Genomic DNA, 21057 nt, shown 5'->3' with positions numbered 1-21057 from the left:
CCAGCACCTGTGCTGGGCTGGGACCAGCAGGCAGCTTTGGCCTTGTGAGACCCCACAGTAAAACTGCTGCGGTTACCTAAGTGCAATATCACAAAGGCTAGTTGGGATTCATGTGGCCCACAGCTGCATGCACACACTTCAAAGGGAGACTGACACTATAGTCTGGATTCAGTTTGCTATTTGGGCTGTACTTACGAAAAGCACTAAAATGACACAACAAATCCCAGCTTTGAGAAGATGTCTCCGTGTCAGTTCAAATGCTTGTGCTCAGCATTTGCTAAAGTTGCTAAAGTTAAACACAACTTCAATGTTCAGAAAGCAAGGAAAATCACTCTGACTTTGGTAGCAGTTTTGACAGCTTTGTGCCAGCATGGTAGCTGAGCATTTGCTTTTGACTGTAGGTGTCTTGCTTATTGACACTGGCTATAGGTACTGAGTTGAAAGACTTATTCACAAATGCTGACGATGCCAGTTATTAATGATGGTTGGTTTATTAGTGACAAATTTAGGACCCAACTTGAGAAAGAAAAATGAGGCAGTCAGCATTAAAATTGTTGCTTAAAATTGTTGCAATAATTGTTGCCTAGTTGCCAGGCATTTTAATTGGTTATATTTGTTACAGGCAGACAGAGCCTCACTAAATAATGTGCTAAATTGCTGCTGTAAAGGAATATTATCGTGCAGAAAACAAGTACAAGCACATAAGCAAAAAAGAAAAGTTAAAAAGGGAATACATGAATCTTATTTGTGAATTGCTGTAGAACATCTTTATGGACACTCAGTACGCCCACAAACAAAAAGAAGGACCATGGGTTTGCTCTATTTAATTTATGTGTTTATGGCACACTATGAGACTTTCTCACAGCTGTAAGGAGCTCTTCCATGACTACACTGTATTGATTAAAACAGGCTGTTGAGGGAAAAAAAAAAAAAAAAAGGTAAGAAACAAAACAGCATTTGTATGCCTCTGAAGCAAACGTAACAAAAGGAACTATGCCAGGCATGTCCATCCTGAGGTCTGCAGGCTGCTCAGCCCAGCACAGCTTGCCATCATGTTGGCAGCTCTTGAGCTATCAGCCCATCACTCAGCCATAACCAAACAGTGATGTGCTGTTAACCCCATCTGGGCTGAAACCAGGGCTGGGCAGGGTGCAGAAACCAGGGTGCAGAAATCAGGGCCAGCTCAAGTGATGGCAAAGAAGTTTATGCCTTTTGGATAAACACAGTCCTGTGAACAGCAAAAATATGCATTCATGCTTTCCATTTCGCTAAAGAAATTTGAGAAGAGCTTTCAAGATTGCAAAAAAAAAAAAAAAATCTTTTTGTGTGTGTGTGTCTATTTGTGACTCTACTTTCAGTCAACATAAATACATGACCTTCAGATTTATCTGCGATCAGATATTCAACTAAAAAATCTGATTGTGTCTTCCTGCTGGACTTCTGTAAAGCCTATCTTACCAAAGAAAAATACCTCTCGCTTCACACCTTATTCATGTCATTGCTTTTTGGCATTACATACATTTGTAAACAACTGTTTCCAAGAACGAAGCGCAAGAGGAGTAAGATTTCATCAAAAATCTCCAACAAACACCTTGAGACCTCACTAAGAATGGCAACCACTGCCATTGAACCAGACTGAGGCACTAGTTGCATAAAAACAGGATCAAATATCCCACTAGTTTTATGGTTTTGTTGCTTTCCCTTTATTATGTTTTAGTTTAAAAAAAATATATTGTTTTTGTTACCTGTGTGTTGCAAACCTCCACTGCCCACACTATGCATGTATACATTTTATGAGGGCTACTCCAAAAATAATGCTTCCCATTTTATTCTCTTGGTCCATGATGGCAGAGGCAGATGTTGGTAGTGTGGCAGGAGAGATTGAACCTTCCCCCCAGTATTCCATTACGTTTTGTTGCTGTACAACAGATGGCAGTAGAGGGGTAGGGTTACAAAATACTGTCTGACATGGAAGTGCAAACGAAGGTATGGAGCTGAATTCCTCCATGGGGAAAAAGCATCACCCTCTGACATTCAGTGATGCTTGCTGAATGTTTATGGAGACCAATCAGTGGACGTGAGCACGGTGAGGCAGTGGGTGGAGCGTTTCAGCAGTGACAACAGCAGCAGTGGGTCACCTCTGATGGTATAGATTCTTATTAGAGCAGCATGCAGGCTCTTCTTCATCACTGTCAAAAAATGCATAGCTAATAATGTAATGATTATTATTTTGAAAAATAGTGTTTCGTGGCTGAGACTTTGCTTTAACAAACAGTGCAACTGTGTTCATTATATCTGTTGTAGTTTCTATTAAAACAAATAGGAGTTATTACTTTCAGCGTGACCTACGTGCATACAGCCCAAGGCAATTCCTTTTCACTCAGTGTGGCCCAGGCAAGCCAAAAGGTTGGAAATCCACAAGGAAGAAGCAAGCAGAAAATCATTGCTGATATTTTGATAAGACAAATATCTGACAGGTGGTGAGAAATGGAATAATCAGATTGAAGATACAGAATGACTTAAATCTCTTGATAGGAGAGAACAGGAAATCAGTCTGTTCTATGGTGACCAAGCATAGTTGTGAAGAAATTCAAGGCATAATCTGTATGGAGGCAGCCCTACCTTGAGAAGCTGTGATATTTTAAAATAGTGACCTCTGGCACAGGAGAGATTTTGCATAAGAACTCTGAGTTTCAAAGAGCCTTTCTTCACTTAGTGCTTAAATGATCCCCTTAGAAAGGCATGCTTACTTCTGGTTTTGACATGCTAGCGAGAAGGATGACAAAATAGAAAGCGTTCAAAAAAGAATGAAGGAATCATCTAAGGAGCACTGACTTGGGAAAGGAAGTCAAAGGAACTCGGTTTGTTCCACTTGTCAAAGAAAAGCTTATTAGTAGGTTGGATCCTGGTCTGTTAACTCCCCGTATTGGGCAGACAGATCACGTAACAAAGGGCTCCTTAATCTCCCAGACAAATGGTGTAACAAGATCAAAGAAAAGCTGGAGCTGTTAAATTTAGGCCAGACAAACTGTGGGTTTTAATAGCAAATGGGTAATTGAGAACAACTAGTTTTGTTGCAACAAATTCCCAATCTCTGGAAATTTTCAAATGTGGAAGCTTTAAAGGTGGAATATTTGTCACCAAGTTTTGCTCTGTGGCAGCAAATTTTTTATTTAGAACAAGAATTAATGTCGAAAAAGCTTAAGTTATTTATGTATTTGTTCTTCAGGAGCTTGGCTTATTCAGTCTTTTAGCCTTTGCAGAGGCTGTTATCAGCGCTATCTCATGTCAGAGACCTTGAAGTTCACTGGAAAAACATCTGTATCCATGGTCCTCCATGATCTGGAGATCTTTAAAAATCCTCCCCCACCTAACCGATGTTGGAAACTTAAGCCATCATGCATATAACTAATTGTGGTCAATTGTGCATAATTACACTGAAAATTACAGCACTTTCAGATCTGTTTTCCAAATACCAAATATCTCTTACCACACATACATGCTCTGGGAGTGTAGAATTGACGGTACCTGTATACCTGTCAACTCGGTTAGTAAATGTAACCTACTAAGTACAATATGTTATGTAAATCATGTGAAAAATTAATTTCAGTTGCCGTCTTAATTATTTGTAATTTAAATAGTCAGAACTTTGCCTATTTTTTTCTTGTCATAGCCTTTCGCTCTGTGTAATTTTAAGTTTAATCATAATGTAGTCTTTTGCTGTAGCAAAAGCAAATGCTAAGCATTAAGTAATAAAAGGCTCTGATGATGTGTTTGGGGAAAATAACATTTTAAGAGATATTTTAGAGCCTGAGGATCAAAGGAACTCCTCAGTCATCCTGTTGTGTCTCTGGTGCATTGCAGGCCATTAATTTCTATTCACTTACCTGTCTGTCTAGCCCAGTTTAATTGATGCATTTTGGTCCACAGGAGATGAATCATTTGTATGCCATAGTTTTACCTGGTTGGTAAAGCCAGACAGACTCTTTCCTTGTTTTAGCTTTGTCTCTGAAAACAGCTACATTTAAGTCACTGTGGAATGATCTTGTAGCACTGCATAACAGAAGCTGGGTTGAGATCATTTAATTGTCTTTGCCATTGATGTTAATTGATGTTAATTAAAGTGATGCTCTCATATCAGAAATTAGCTAAAAGACTGTCTTCCCTTCTACACTGGAAGACTCCTTCATTTGGCAAGAGCTGATCAACAGATGATGAGGAACAAGCAGAACAGTTCTACACACTTTCAAGTGTGTCATTTTATGCTGCACGTTTTTCAAAGATTTCGAAAATACAGATGTTCTTATGCCTAGGCTCTGTAAGACAAAAGGCATTTATAGCTTGACTTTTCCATAGCAAGAGTCCTAGAATCAGGTATATTACTCACACTCTGCAACAAAGATATTACCAGGTCCCAGGCAATGGTGGCTTTTGGAGGCCCAGACCGCCCTCAGCAGAATTGCTGTTTGAGGGCTGCCAAGGCTGTGTTAGTGTGGTGGATACTGGCTACCTATTCCCTAGGGAACATCCCATGGCTCCTGTAGCCAACCCTGGCACCTATCTGTTCCCCTAGTAACTCATATTTAGATAGATAAATGGCAAAGTAACATCTAAATAAAACAGAAACCCATGTAACTCAGCCAAAATGCTTTTACTTGTGCCAGATACTTTTATTCTTACCAACTTTATAGTTATTCTTGCTTTATTTTGCCTTGCCAAAATCATCATGTGAGCCGCAAAGCAGATTTCTTAATCTATTTCTAGTTCTATCAGAGAGAAAACAGTAGCAAAAGTATGAAGATCCCATCTTGATTTATTTATTTGCATTAAGACTTTGCAGTGCAGGTTCACAAATGTGTGAAAGCACAAAGGATGGGAACTTTGTAAAATCCTTATTTTGCCAACCTGTATCACTGTCAGTAAAACAGAATTATATGTCACTTTCTTCAGAAGAATTCCAGAGCCTCCATAGAAGAGAAGGCTAAATGAATTGCTTTGTTTAGCTTAGTACTGGTCTGTAAGTATCTCACAGATGGTAAATGCCAAGGAGGCCTAGGAGTCTGTTCAGGCACATAGAGTCATTTAAGGGAGAGTTTGGAATGCTGTAGGTTTGCTGCGGTTGTCTGCCAGGAAACGTCTCTGGATCCAACCACCTGAGAGACTTCTCCAATTCTTCATTGTCAGACACAGCTGCAGTTGTGAAATCAGCCATGGGTGGATAAGGATAACCACTGGTTCAATCTGATTTATTTAGTGCTTAATTTGCATAATTTACTGTGGCTAATTAGCTCAAAAATTTCAAAGTCTTTGATAAGAAGGCAGAGCTACTGTTAATCTTTCATGGCTACAGGAAGCAGCATTAGTAGTTAAGTGTAGGTGTTGAAAAATTCCACAGCCATATAAATAATTTGTACAGAATTCCGTGGTTTTTCTCATGTTAGCTATTGCTCCTTAGGTGTGATCAGGTGATGTGCATTCCTCAATTGCATTCAAGGTCTTTCATGTTAAGAAGTCACTTTAATGCTAAGTCCTGTGTGGAGTCTGCAGTTCTGCAAGCAGTTCCCTTGGGGCAAAAGAATGGAATTATCTGTGTGGGTTTCTTTTTTTTAAGCTATAGAAAACATCTCCATTTCAGTCCTGCAATGTGGAAGGTATTACAGGAATTCCTATTGACACATCAATGCGTGGCTGAGATGCAGGGGATGTACCAGCTTGAAAACAATTTGATGTTTTTCAGCTGTAATGCTTAAGTACCCTTGAACATGCTACTCCAATCAGTTTGTTGTGTTAGACTACACTGTGACAGTACTTTCATATCAGAGCACCGAGATGAAATCATCTGTCTTCTATCTAACTCAAATAGAAAAATAAAATCACCATGAGATCCGCAGAGCTTGTGGTCAGCAAAGCTTGTGGTCAGCCTTCTGTGCAGGCATCATTAGCAGTGGTGTACCTGTACCTGGGATGAGGCTGACCAAATGGACGAGTCATTAACTGAACTGCCACTTCTACTGCTTTCTTCCTTGAACTTATCTTGACAATATGCTGAGTGCTGTAGAAGAGTCTATGCAGAAAATGTGTGTATGTATCAGCATGAGCAGCATGCATGTTAATAAACCCTGCAGGGATGACATAGTGCAGAAAACTCTCAGGTTGAAAACATATCAAAAAGTAAACAAAAATTCCTCTGTATAGCTTCCCTCTGTGGCTTTATCTGCCCCTTGATGCATGCCATCACAGAGCAAGACCATATCTGTAAGCACTGTTTTTACAAACCCCTATACTGGGAAAGGTCTGTTTTTATGTAGTTATCTGACAAGTATAATAACTAACAGTTGTCTCTTTTAATAGCTGTCCTTAAAACTGTAAGGACAGTAAAATGTCTTTTTATTTGATAAAAACAATGTATTTTAAATCATTTTGAGTGCAGTGTGCAGATTTATGAAGTCTTCAGCAAAAGGCTGTTTGACATATGAAAGTGAGAAAAAAGGAATAGCTAGAAGTGGAAAAGGCAACACTAATAAGCGTTGGGAATTTATTTTTCAGGGAATGAGGAAGATTTTTTTGGCAGCCAGGAGAATTTACCCTGAGGGTGGTACGGTGTTGCCAAGTCTGACTATTCAGAGATCACAAGGCAGGCTCTCAAAATCAGGAGATGATTACAAATGATAAGAGTTGACTTCTTTTTATTTTCCTCCTGTGATTTCAGGGTAGAATATGGTGTTTTAAAACCTTCCTTTATTGGCATGAAGGCTGGCTAAGAACATTTCATTCTGAAACAAAGAGGAACTTGTGTTTAAATAATGAGGCTGAGGCTTGGAAGAAATCTCCTGCTACTGCAGCACTAGTGATACAGTAGGAATTTGCAGCCCTATTGTAGCTCCTGTCCATAAGATTCCCATCATGAATGCAGAGACGTAGTTCCCAAGTTAATGGACTTTTGACAAAAGCTCCAGTTGGTTTGTGGCTGTGCAGATCTGATGAGTTATAACTTTTGACATTTGATGTGTTTTGTGAGACTGACTTGCAGCTGGAATCTGATCCTTGGAATACAATCACTGGTAAGTCGTGGGTCTGATCCATCTTTGCTAGATTGGTACTCCTTGCTGTTCCTTTGCTTTCTTTAATATTATGCTTTCTTATCTTTTAGATTGCTGCTGTGGCTGAACTATGATTTTTAATGAAATTTTCTGAATTTGATTCCCACTGAGAAGGGTGAATTAAGTTTTGCAAGGGAGCGTTTGAGCTATTTTTTCAGATTTGCAAAAAGGTTTTCAAGACTTCCAGCCAAACCTCAAGCCCCACTGGGATCTTCCACACTTTAAAGGCATCAGAGCTTAGCTTCTTCCTATATGCTTGTTGTACTGCAGAATCTCTGACAGCCTGTAGTTCTTCCAGACTTCACAGCATGCCCTGAAAATCGCAATTTCCTTTTCTTATTTGAAACAAATTCTTATCATTTCTTGCATATGGTTTTACCGCTGACAGCCTGTAGTCCCAGCCTGAATACTAAGACTGTAGTGCTGTTTCTTGAGTTCTTTTACAGTGTAGGAATGTCTTCAGCTTAACTCTCAAAGTAGGAGCCACAGAAAAGGAATCTCCATTAATTTACAAATGATATTCAGTTGGGACCATGTTCTGTGTTGACCACCAGCTGATTCACATTTTAACATGCCATTGTCTTCCCAATTTGAATTGTATTATTTCTTGAATCCTCAGCTTTCTCCAAGCCTCTCTGGGTGGCATTTGAACTATTCTTGACGTATTTTTTCTTTTCCTTAGCGCATGCATTTACGTAACTGCAAATTTAGTTAAAAGAAAGGAAAAAAGTGTCATCTCCAGCTGAATTGGAAAATAAAATTGTTGTCAATTCAGGTAAACGGCTTCAGAGCAGGAAATCTGAAAGTCACATATAATGACTGAGATAACAGGGCAACGAAGGCTGACTGTCAGTAGGAGTGGTGACCACAACTGACCAGTATTTTCTGTGGTCATGACATTCCCCATTGTGTTGAATAGGAGAGGGCAATCTTGGAATATCTGAAATAATGCTAGGCTGTATTCTGATTTCATGACAGGCTTACCAGTCTATCTGGCTGTGGAATTATCTTTAAAATGTGTTTATTTAAAGATCAGATTCAGCCTACGCTTTTCACTGGGAAGGTATTTGAGTATGTCTTCCTTCTGCATTAAAACATTCTTCTATGCTGGAATAAAAACTGTAAGTTGGTCTGGCATCGGTCTGACTTTAACCTTGCTGATGGCAGGGTTGGTTTCAAAGAGAAGCACAATAGTGATACACAATCAGACTGGAATCAGCCTCTAGAAATCGTTTACTAGGTATCAGGACAGGCTTAATTCTGCCTAATGGATTACAACATGTGTGGCACTTCTTAGATCAATGTCTTAATACTCAGGAAGATGGTAACTCTGTCTCCGCTTAAGTATCCTGTCCCAGCACTGTCAGATTCATTTGCTGGAAAAAAAGCCTTGAAGACCTGATGCTCCTTGCCACGTGGTTGGTGTTTCTACAAACCTGAAATTCAGAAGTAGAAGGCCAGAGCTTGGGCTGGAAAAAAGGTGGAGGATTTCCTGCTTTGGATAGGTGGGATGACAACAATACATCCTTCTGGACACGTCTCCATATGGCAACAGGGACCCTTTTATTCCTTGTGCAGATGTGTAAGCTGAGGATCTTGAAGCTCATCACAGACTGTGTCCTATCTCTTGTCCTTCTCTTCGGAGAGAGAGCCCTGCAAGGTCCCAAAACATTCTACTGTGTGAAGACATACACAGAGAGGCATGCCTGAGTTAATGACCAGCAATGTACTTTGCTCCTGGTTGGGAAATTTTGAAAGACCACTTTAGTGCCAAAGCAAGGAGCATTGCTACCCGGAACCTTGTCCTCTTTTCCAGTCGGCAAAGAGTGGGCAGAGGGTGTGTACAAACATTTTGAGGATGCTCCCATATTTTCCCTTTTGTGTGCTGTTTAAAGGTAGAGCAGATCATAACACTCAGTATATCCCCTGGAAAATACATTGGCTCCTGTCTATCAGCTGTTCACAGGCTGGATCTGCTGGCTCTGTAAGAACAGAGACACTGGGGAAGGGATTTGGTGTTGTACCACATATGTTAATGTTGTCCGACATACCTCTCTGTATTATAAATATCTCTATCGGATAGTGGAACCGCATTAATTTGTACATGTTTTCATGCCAAATTTGCTTGCCTTTTCTAATCAAATATTTACAAACAGTCTCACCATGCTGTCTGGCATCATGAGGCAGCTCTCTGAACAAAACCATTAATTTTATGTTGCTCAGCATCGGCTGATTAGATGCTTTGTGGAGGAAGAATTGATATGAAAGCTCGGAAATGAAATCAACTCCTGCCAAGCTCTGTAGCCTCTTGCTACATGTTGCTTTCATTCGCCAACTGGTTTTATTAATTTATCTGAGAGAATAGTGAGTGAATCTTACTAGAGAATTGCACAGGCTGTGAAGCAGCACTCAGAAGCATGACAGTGTGGCTTCTTTGCTGTTTTCTTTCTGCACCTCTGTTCCCAACACCAGAGGTCATCTTTCTGCTGTTTGTTTGAAGCAATTTCTGCTCCAGCTGTGACATCTAGACATTACAAATATAAAGAAACAAACAGGAAGATCTCAACCTCCTCCAGGCCAAACGTTATTTGTGAGAAAGGTTGAAATCGGAGTAGCTATGGGCCGGGTAACCTGTGCTGCACTTCTCCTAGCAGTGCTAATTTCTACTTGCCTTTGCCTTTCTGCCTTGTGCTGCAGTTGTCCATGTTTGTTCAGACTTACTTCACAGCCGGTGGATCTGAGAGCTTCTCTGTGGCGCCCTGGGGTTGCAGAGGGGGCAGGATATCTGCCTGTCTGTTTTAGATGTGCAAACGGTCTTTTTCGCTCTGATACCTCAGCTCCTTCCTGCCTTGATAGTCCACATCTTCCCAGATGAGGCCGGGCAGCCCTGCCTACATTCTTACTGATGAAAAAGCCAAGCCTGCGTGCCGAGACAACAGACATGCAAAGACAACATCTATCCAGAGCTGCATGAATCTCAGATCCCATAGGGCGGTCCTGGCAACAAAAGGCTCTATTCCTGTAATTCCCCTTGAGGGACAAGTGTCTCTGGAGTCTTGTTTTTCAGAGAGGTAATTCAGTGTTGAGTGATGCTTCTCCAGGCTAGTACCCCATCACTGTATGTGCATTTTGGAGTGCTCCCAACTAGTCCAAACCATCTTCAGCTCCTGCAAAGAGCAGAAAGCTCACTCAGTCAGCTGTCTGTCCTCACTGGCTAATATCTAGTTCACGAGCTGTCACAAGGCGGCTTTGAAAACTGAGTCTTCTTTTGGTTTCATTTAAGAACTGCTAATTACTTAGATTGAATGTTATACACATGTGATATCACCATCAGTGCTCTAAGATGATGATACCATTTAAAATGAGTGGTTTTCATGCAGATGAGCAAGCACAGAGTCACAGAGTTAGGACAACAAGAGGTGAGAAGAGATGGCAGAGAGAAATAGATGAGCAGCCCATATTTAGATTGTTTTGTATCTGTCATGAAACTGGACTTGAAAATATCCTTCTGCCTTCTTGTACACTCTGAGAAAAGAAAACTTGTGAGACAGCTGCAGAAGTTCAGCTCAGAAGCTCTGACACAGGATGTGGAAAGCTTTCACTGACCAGAGACCAGCAGGAGGGAGGAGGTACCACTTCAGCATATGATGCTGGTGGGACCTTTTCTGAAATGTTGCATCCAGCTACAAACAATTCAGTCTTCACTATGGACACTCAAAAAAACTTCAGAGGAGAACCACCGTATGACTTACGTTTGGAAACCACCTTATAGTGAAATACTTGCACATCTTAACTTAATTAGCTTAGTTATTAAAGAGTAAGCTAATTAAATAGTGATTTTCTTATTATCTATGAGTTACTTGAAGGGAAAGGAAGGAGATGTCTTACAGAACAGAACTCTTTTTTCTTGCTTTTTCATCTAGGATGGAATCTAGCAAATGGAATTCAGAGATCTCAGAAAACTGCAAATGAATTGATTTTTTAAATTGTGGAAGTGATTAAGCATAATTCAGCATGTGCAGAATTATTTCATCACAACCATCTCTTCTGGCCTTAGACTTTATGAATCTGCATAGGGCTCATTCCATCATTAATTTTAGTGATATGTAAGTTACTTTGCAAGCTCCTGAGTTTAGACAGCTTGTCATTATTTGTAGGGCAGAGTGGTACAAAGAAACTGCATAGGGTTCCATTAAAGGTTTTTACTTCTAAGATTTTTCAGTCTTTTGTTCTGAAGATGAAAGATGATCATTTTTCAACAGTAGGGATCAGCAAAAACCTGAAGGAAATCTATCTAATGTAATGTTTTCATTAGAGCTGAAACTTGTGAGACATTGAAACTCTTCTTCGCTTACCTTTCAGTTTTGCCACTCCACAACGAAAACTCGTTATGTCCAGTATAACATTTCTCCCTACTGATCTGCAATTTAGGGAATTAAGTTATAATTTTCCATTCTTCATGCTTTCTAGTGTTTGGCAGGCTGCTAAAGCATTAGAATACACCCAGGAATATCTGGATTTTAACCTCAATGATTCGTATCACAGACCACCATATGCTATGATTCCATCAGGAATACTTAAAAAAATGGTCTGAAAAATAAAAAAATAAGTAAAAATGAAAAATAAGAACTGAAAAATAAGTACTGACCAAATTCTGAGGTTTTAGAAATGTCTAGCACCAGAAGAGAGTAAAAATCTCTGCACTTTTTTTTTTCTTTTTCTATTTCAGTGAGTGCCACATGTTTTGTTCTCAAGGATATCACTTTGCAGTAATATAGCCCAGAGATAATAAAATGAGTTTTAGGATATTGTTACATGAAGTCAACTAGAGAAGGTAGGAAAGAGATTTATTCAGAGATGTTTACAGCTCTGTATCAGTGAGAAATCTAATCTGCAAAACATGTAACCAGCTTTTAGTTGTTTCTTCAGCAACTTCTCTCCACTTCCATTTTGCTGGCTATAAGACAGGAAGGCCATGATTTTCCCATTGGAGAACTGGAGGTTTACTTTGTGCACAGAGCATCCTTATTTTCTTCAAAAGTGGATTCAGGTCATAGTTAAATATTAGGAATTAATTGCTGTTGGAGTCCCACCTGCCATAAAAGACAGGCAGCAGGTACAGCTCAAAGTGCTATTGCCAACTTGTTCAGCCGTGAATTATTCTCATCAGATTCCTACAGGTATCAGAGAACTGACTCAAGATCTTCTTTCAAATGGGGTTCATTAGCATTTGCCAGCTCCTCTCTTCACATGGTGCCTGATGAGCTGTTTTGCAGCACTGCACAGGAGACATCTGTAGAGGGACAGCATCACCTGTTCTTATTGTTTGGTGAGTGCATAAAAGAGAAGGCCAGCACAGTAGATTCTAGTTGCTAGTACTGTGAATGCCACATTGGGTGCCAAGGATCACAGAAACACAGAATCACAGAAAGTCAGGGATTGAAAGAAACCTCAAAAGATCCAGTCAATGCCAGTACTGGAGCAGGAACACCACCTGTCTACTGCCTAGATGCTGTGCAGTCCCAGGCCTTTTCCTTAGCTGCAGAGTTTGGAGCAAAGCTGGATGCCCAGCAGTAATCTAGCTGGTGGGGACAGGAGGTTAATGGGAAACTGAACTCCCCTTGAATTCCCACTGTGAATTCCATGGTCTTGTAGTGTGGTTTGATTTACATAATGGTTGGCTTCCCAGAGTGGAAGTGCACAAAGTTGCTTGTCACTAGAAAAAGGTGGAAGTTTCTTCTTAGGTATATAAATATCTGATGGTAAGCAACAGAGATAAATGGATCCAGATTCTTGTTGGTGGCACTGGGGGAGAGGACAAAAGACAATGGGCAACAAACTAAGACAGAGAAAAGTTCATTTAAACATAAGACAGAACTTCTTGTCCGGGGGATTGGCTGAACGATGAAACAGTTTACCTAAACAGGTTGTGGAGAAATCTCCTTGAAGATAATCAAAACCTGACTTGACACATTCCTGGGCAACATGCTGTAGTTGGCCCTGCTTTAAGCACTGACTAGATGCTCTCTAGAGCTTCCTTCCAACCTCAGCTATTCAGTGGTTATATGGTTCTTTTCTTTTTTCTCAACTTACTCCCATCATATCTAAATGTGAACTAAAAGTTGGCCCACAGTTTGCACGGGTGTTTGATGCTTCCTTTATGTGAGCCTTCCTGCCAGTTCCATTCTTTTATAACAAGTGATTGCTGTTCAGAAATTTCACTCTGAAAGATCCTCCCCTTGCTATGACTTTTTTTCCCCTTGCTTTTGTTACCTGATCAAAAGATTGAAAGCTATTGATTTGTTGCCATTTACATTGCGAGCTGACTTTATTCGAGACTAACAGATATAGAATTTGCTTTTATTTTAATTTTATATTTCAGTGTTTCAGAAAATGAACTGTTTTGCTCAGAAATCCACATTTAGTAATTCTTAAAAAACACTCATACGCTTATACTGATCACCAATTAAATGTTTCACAGATCTGCTTCAGAAGTACCGTATTTCATGCACTAAAAATAAAAGCAAGCCAAGAAGAAATAAATTACTGTGAGAAGAACTAAATAGCTGGTCTGTATTCCAGCCATGTACAAACAGGAATGCTGAAAGATGCTGTGCAGATTTCATCAACAGTAGCTGGCTTCTGCACAGGATAGTGGGAGGAGGACCTTTAGAGACCTGGGAGATGCCTAATGACAAATTAATAAGGATCTAGACAGGATTCCAGAAAAAATATCACTTTATCAATGCCTTGGTTTTTTACACTTTTGTAAGTATCTGATGTCAGTGCTGCTGAAAATGGGACAGGGGCAGTTGTCTGAGCTATAATGGCTGCTCCCACGTTCACTGTTATTGAAAGTGCATGCCTGTACAAAACAGACTATGGGCTGACCTGTGCATACATCTCTGCTGCTTCTGCGCTCTGCTGTGAAACCTAAGACTTATGCCAAATGTCTTCAGAAAAATTCTCTGAGCTGCAGTATCATTTCTAATTGCCACCTTTTAGGCCTAGGCTGTACATGTCTGTCTCGTCAGGCATCTGTCTGCTTTCAAGAGGCTGCAGCACCATCACAAAACTCTTAAAGCGTCTGTCCTTTAATTATAGAATACATAAGCATCTCCTGCAGTGCATGCACCCCCTCGTTGCCCATCAGGCCCAGGAGTACTGATATGCCAGCAGCCTGGCTTGTTTGCAGTAACAGCAGGCTGGTGTGATTATCGAAAAGCGAAACATTCGTAGAGGTCTGTCTGCTGTGTGATCCGGGGGATTTCTGAATGACGTGTGCCTCCTCAAAGCCTCCTGCTGCTAACAAGCACTTCGCCACTTGATGGCACTCTTAAATATTTAGTGGGTTGCAAGTGCCATCAAATAAGCCCCCTTTTTTTCAGAACAGGGGTAGAGGACATAGAGCCTCATGTATTAAATAATAAAACACTATAAACTTTGCAGCTTAAGCTGACCAAAACAAGAAAGGCAGGAGCAAGAGTTGAGTCGGTTGTGCTGGTGGCTGCCAGCTGTGTGCAGCGGTTCAGCACTGGTCTGACTCCCAGCTCTGGAGTGCTCCGCAGAAATGACTGTCCTGTTAGTGCTAGGGTTGGGAATGTCCTTCGCTGCCTGGCTTCTGAGCAGCTGTGTGTTATGTGAGACTGTTAACTTGTCTGTCTATCGTGAATGTATTCCTGTAAACCATAGCAGTGTTGCTCTTGACATTACCAATGGATGGAACTTACATAGCCCACATCAGTCATCCCTTTTTCCCCTCTTCTGTGGTGTATATTATCAGAAGTGCTGCGAGAAGTTTAGAGAAGAAAGAGCTAAGACCATGTTAGCTGGTCTGGAATAAAAATCTCATTGTTGCTACTCTTTGTTGTATGGACTCTCTTCCTTTTATTTGGGTACCTTCAGGGTGTCCATTAGCATTCATAACAATAGGTTGCACTATCACTATTTTCATTGCAAAACCAAATCTAAACCTATAATGCAAAGCTCTTTCTGATCAGTATGAGAAAAGTCTGGCACTATTTAGAGCTCTATGAATTCGACCCAATTGTGTACTCCTTTGCTTTCCAGTGCTCACCTGCTCTACTTTATGTGAACCAGAGGAGAGCTGAGCTGCAAGTCAAATACTCCTGTTGGTCTCAGGAAGGCATGGTATCTTTTCATCCTGTTTTCTACTGTTCTTGTCTGCCCCTGAGACTCTCCTGTAACATGCAGCAACAAACATGCCTTACTTGTACTTGTTTGCACAGGTGTTTACAAATCTCTATTTTTTGTTGTACCAGTTGAGTGCAGTGTCTCTTGCATTTCTTTTCCAGACTGTATTTTAGAGTAAGATGCAAACATGCATGACAGCTTATTTCCATATAGGCTGTTTGTATCTATCAGTCTGGGCTTCTGGAGTCTGTGTCTTGATTCTGACATGTGTGGAGCCCACAGCAATAATTATGACTGTGGCATGGCCTCAGGTCATGTGTGAATTACAGCCTGCCTTGTTGACTGTCAATTTTGTCTTTTCTAAAATTTCCAAAAGGCTTTAAAATCCTATTTTTTCTCTCTCCAATCAGAACTGCAAGGTCTGTGCTTCCCAAACAGAGCCACAATTCATAACATTACCTTGATCAGGAGTACCAGGAGTTAGTCCAACACTTGGTGGAATATGTCGGTCAGAATACTAAATGTGACATCCCAACATCTGAATCAGCACAAATCAAAGCGGTCTGCAATTTGCCAGCGCTGGACTGAGGGGATTGCCCCAAGCTTGCAGAGCTTGCTGCTGGCCAGAGGGCATCTGCTTATCCCTGGAGCCAGGAAATGCTCACTGAGCTCAGCGCAGCACAGGTGGTCTTAGCAGCAGGATTCAATTTCCACTGACAGATGGCAGAAAATAAATACTGGTGGAGTTATCAGCTCAGACAGCATCTTGGAGGAGATGCTGTTGAGATTAGTGGTGGCTCTGGAGCTAGGCTTTACTTTTGTTGGTCCTCAAGATGGAAATACAAACTCACCACAGAAGGAATGTGTGACTGATGAAAACACAGGTGGAGTTGCAAATGCTAGGAACAGGGCTGTCAAACAGTGATTAATTTTGTGGTCAATGTGAGTTAAGCAAACCAAATGCATTTTAATGCATCCAAATATAACATTATATCTCTCTAAACAAGGAGGAGTGTTGCATCTTGGAAGGCAGCAATTCCAAAAAAAAGTAGGCTTTTGTGGACAAGCAATAAATTTGAGTTTCCAATGTGAGATTTTGGCAAGGAGGGTGGATGTGATCTTGGAGTGCAAACAGGGAATCCTGAATGGCAGCAGAGAGATGATTTAAGCGAGTGAGACTGATAGTAGAATACTGTGTTTGGTTCTGGAGCCAGTATTTTTCAAAGAATGCATAAAAACCAGCAGATAGTTCAGAAAGAGCCCCAAGCTGTTTCAAGAAGTGGAGAAGTTGCTTTAAAAGTGGAGAGAGAACAACATACCCAGTTGAAATCCAGGCTGCTTGTGAATTTGGTCTGACCTGAGCACAAGTCCTAGCCACGTGAGGGACTCTGATTCAGTGGAAAATTTCTTAATATTCTACAGTTCTCCACAACTGAGAAGCAGCTTTCTCTTTGCAGCTCTGAAGGCAGCACCTTTTACTGGTGTGGCAAAACTTGTGATGGTCCCCAGCCCTTTGCTGAGCTCTGTGCCAACATGTTGAAAATAAATCCAATTTTTTACTTCAGACTGAGAAGGACATCAAATACATGCTGAAAACTGACTTGCATTAGTTTTAAATAACTTAATGAAGAGAAATGCTGGATATAAAATAATTCCTTCATTCAACCAAGATAAGCAGAGTGAGAATTAACAGTGGTAAGATGGACAAGTCCAATAAGGAGTTAGGTGTGACCTTTTAATCACTTCACATTATTATGCATTCAAACTTTAAAATGATGTGGCTTCTCTATGTCTCAAGATCTTCAAGTGAAGAATGCATGTGCAGCCAAAAACAAGTTACAGAGTTCGAAACAGGGTACACCTGTAACATTTGTGAGCGGTGAAACAGAAAAGGCCAGGCTTTCTGGCCCTGAGCCACAAATTAAGGAGTTCTCAAAACATTTTCTTTTCTGAGAAGGGAATGTTTGTGTTGTTTGGTGTAAGTTGAATTTTCCCTGCCGACAGTGAGTTTCATAGCCATGTCCACAGAGATCAAGGTTTGTATCAAAACAGCAATATACTTGGGTACTGGTGGCTGTTATAAGGAGTAGAAACAGAATAAGCATCAGTGATTCCAGTTTAAATCTCGTGGGGATCCTGGGCTGAGGCAACCTTGAGCAGAGCCTTGTGAAGTCCTGGTTCTACTCCCAGTTCTTGTAGCTTGCGGTCATGTCCTGGGCAGCCCCTCCATTCGCCCTTCTCTTTCCCTTAGCTATGAGAAGTAGTGCTGCAGATGCTTAAAGGACTCTGAAGTGCTATAAAGCCTTCAGTTATTATTGTTAGTTCTCATCAGCCTTTGAAAACGCATTCAGCACATACTCAGATTCTCTGAGCTCCACGAAAAGATTTCTTCTTTCCTGATTTTTCTGAAGTATTGGCATACAGTGATGCTTGACTTGCCAGCCATTTCCCTTCTTACAAGCATGCCCGTTCTGCAAGTGCAGAGAAATGTGGAGCTGGCAGAGCTATTTAAGTGAGTGCTGAAGCAGCACAAGCTCACCCAGCGTGTTTTACAGCAGGGTAGATGAACCTGTGCTCAGTGCCACACTGCACAGGTTTTGCTCACTGATAGAAGAAAAATGTATTGAGAATTTATTAATTTGTGACTTGCTCAGTCATCTGTGCTGTGCAGGTTGTAGCATGTGCATAAGCTTAGACTATGCACAAGGTTTTACAGAAGTGAGTGACAATAATAATTTACTTGGGGACATTTGGTGGACTGCAGATAACCTTTTTTTGTCCTCTGCTGTTGAAACAGTTGAAAGGCAAGTAAGCAGCTGAGCCACTTCTTTGGGTACCAAAACTTTTGTCACTGAAACTGATCTCTAGTCCCTGGAAGATATCGCATAGCTGGTGAAAAGCACAGCCAGCCATGGCCCTTGGCTTCTCTGAAATTCAACCCTAAACGAGAGAGCCCCAGCCAGCAAGCTCATCAAAGTGTGGGCATATCTAGGAAAGGAACGTAGATATGCTTCTGCAGCTGTGATGCTCAGAAACAAGCAGCTGTTCTCAGCCGTTCTTCTCCGTGTTGCTTCTTTTTATAGATGGGCAGATTTTAAGCAATGGTGTTTCCTTCTAGCGTGGTGATTTCTTGGTACAAGCTGTATCTGTGAGTCAGCTGATGGTCTTGATTTATAAAAAGAAATGTATCTTAGGATTTAAGATAGAAGGCTGTAGTGTTTGGGGTTTTAAGCCCTCCAGAGATAAAATAATTTGCAAGTTTAAGACACAAGAAACAATAGCATTACCTTCTTCTGTAGTAAAAAATCTCTACTTTGACTCATGACCACTGAAGATTTTAACATCTAAATTTTAGTGAATGCAGGATTTACCCAGGCATTGTAACTGGCACTGTTCTCCAGTTGTTGTGTTGTGCTTCCATGTTTGGCCAACAAGGATTTTGTGAGAAGCAAAGGAAAAACATACACGGCTCAAGAGTTTTTTGGTGATCTAAGAGGGAAAGATGAAAAAAAAAATAATTCTGTCCAACAGCAGAATATCTTATCTGATACTGAGCACACAGAGATGCTTTTAAGTTCAGCTAAGGAAAACTATAAATGAAAAAATCTGTTAACACGGACACTTTGTAAACATCAGAACAAAAGATTTATATGCATGAGCCATTGGGTGATAGCAGAGTGATATTCCAAGGTACTGTACTCCCTCTACATCAGTATTTTTCTGAACAGGCTTTGGGTTGAATCTGCCCGACTATATTTGCAAATGCAGGTGAATATTTTAGATAGCAGTAACGGTTGGTTTGAAATCTATTTCTGATTGCATGTGATACTTACAGGCTCAGTTCTTCTGGTTGAGACCAGTACTGATGCCATTTGCATCTGCCATTAGCAAAGCTTCTCTTCCAAAAAAGATTTGTTATGTGTCAGGTTCTGATATGTAACCTCTGCTCAGTTGAACACTGAGGATCCTCATCACATACAGTTCTTCCTCATTACAGCAAGAGTCTGTTCACTTTCCTCTCTTTGCTGTGCTGCTTTGCATCTTCCTGTAAAGTGGAATACAACTCCTGCTGGCATGCTTGTCAGAATAACTGTCTAGTATCTCTGGTGTCTCCAGCCCTTATATCTCAGAAAAAGAGCCACATGTCAAGTTGCACTTTGTGGGTCTGCAAAAGGCAGATGCTTTAGCCTCTTCCAGTGTGTGGTGGTGTATCCATGCAGTGCAGAGCAGCGAAGTGCAGCTGCTTCTGATCTGAAGTTGCTGCTTTTGACTCTAGCAGGGGTACAGCAGCCACAGACAGCTCTTGAGTCTGCACCCTTTGCTTCACTTTGTTCTTACAACACTGTCTCAGTAAGCTGCCTGCATCCTCAGAGGTGGCCTGGACAAGATTCATTCAAATCTTTGGTGGGATGAATCACCCACAGAAGGCGTGTCTTTCTGCTCTCTGCACAGAGACCATAGAGGAACAGCCATCCAAGTCCTCTCAACCCAGTGCCAACAGATAGAAAATGGACGTGCATCATGGAGTTTTTGGAAATATACTTGGTTGCTGAGCACACACCGGGAGAAATAAGAGCACAGATCAGCTAGAGTTCAAAAGCTGTCCAACAGATTTGACTTACTAGTCCATTTAATGTGAGTCACTCCTGGCAGGTCATCTTCACAGCCTTCTGGCTGTCTTTGTTTCTGAGGAGGGGAGGGATTCATACTTGTCAGGACTGGACCTCAACCTAATACCAGTTCAGTGACGTTACTTGGCAAAGGTAAGTCTGCGAAGAGGACAGGGAAAATCTTTGAAGGGGAAAACAAGTTTGCTTCCTTTCATCTAGATTTCTAGGAATAAGCTTCTCCCTCTTCCCAAAAAATATGTTAATACTATTTGTGGTCAAATACATTTAAAGTGATGCTAGTTTTGGAATTCTGCCTTTCTGCAAAATAAGGAAACCCTTTTCCCTGCCTGGCTCTAGTATACAGAGGGAAATCATGAAAAGCAGTGTAGTATACTTGGAAAGTTAGAATATTTCCACCATCCAAGCACACAGCAGAACTGGTACTTTTACTGATGTGTGAATTACTTTACTAACTCTTTGGATGTTCTCTGTGGGCATGATAAATTCGAGGTCAGCAGAGCCTGTACCTACCTGTGCGTTGATTTGGGTTCAGCCTCCTGACAAGGAAAGCACTCAAGTTAGTGTTATCACTACGGCACACATTTACCGAGTCCTTATTGCATAGGGTGGTCAAAATGTTAGGCAAGGCATGAAACACTCTTCTGGAAATAAGATGAGTAGTGTGCCTACAGCACAGTGAATTCATTTCCTATATACTACCTATCAGAGGGCATTTGACCGTAAAAAAAAAAGAGTTTGTAGTGATGGCTAGGGTGCCCTGAGAGAGAGCACTTGGTTGATAGATTAGAAAGGCTCCTCTTTTGCTTCTGGAGAGCTTATCTACATCAGCAGCTTCTCTTCCCCGTTAGAAGAATTTGGAAATTGGTTTTTAGGCAAGCAAAAAGCCTGAGAGTTGTAGAGGACAGTCAGGACAGAATAGAAAAAGCAAACAAAAGAAAGATGGTCCTGTTGTGAATAGAAGAAATTCAGGCAGCACAGAGGAGATGTAAAAGTAGGCAGAAAAGGAAAAAATGGACAGACTTATCTAGAGAGAGCGTCTGTGCCACATAAAGAGATGCTGGACATAGCTGAAAATAGAGGTGCACTGACTTGTGCATTGTACAGTTTTGTGTACCTGCAGTAGATATGGTGCTTTACACATACTTCAATGAAATCTTTTAATGAAACTGGGG

At 40.9% G+C, this 21057-nt stretch overlaps 1 protein-coding gene across 2 annotated transcripts in view; it reads left to right on the top strand.

Moving 5' to 3' along the window:
• Positions 1-21057, top strand: part of DNAI1 (dynein axonemal intermediate chain 1) — a 134750-nt gene that overhangs the window by 43233 nt on the left and 70460 nt on the right. The window lies entirely within an intron of this gene.

The sequence above is a fragment of the Centrocercus urophasianus genome, unplaced genomic scaffold (genome assembly GCF_019232065.1).
Source record: "Centrocercus urophasianus isolate 14NV4802_14NV808 unplaced genomic scaffold, USGS_Curo_1.0 seq_35, whole genome shotgun sequence".
In the NCBI taxonomy this organism is placed as follows: Eukaryota; Metazoa; Chordata; class Aves; order Galliformes; family Phasianidae; genus Centrocercus; species Centrocercus urophasianus.
Note: the sequence above shows the minus strand (reverse complement) of the source record. Positions and strands in the feature narration are given on the sequence as shown.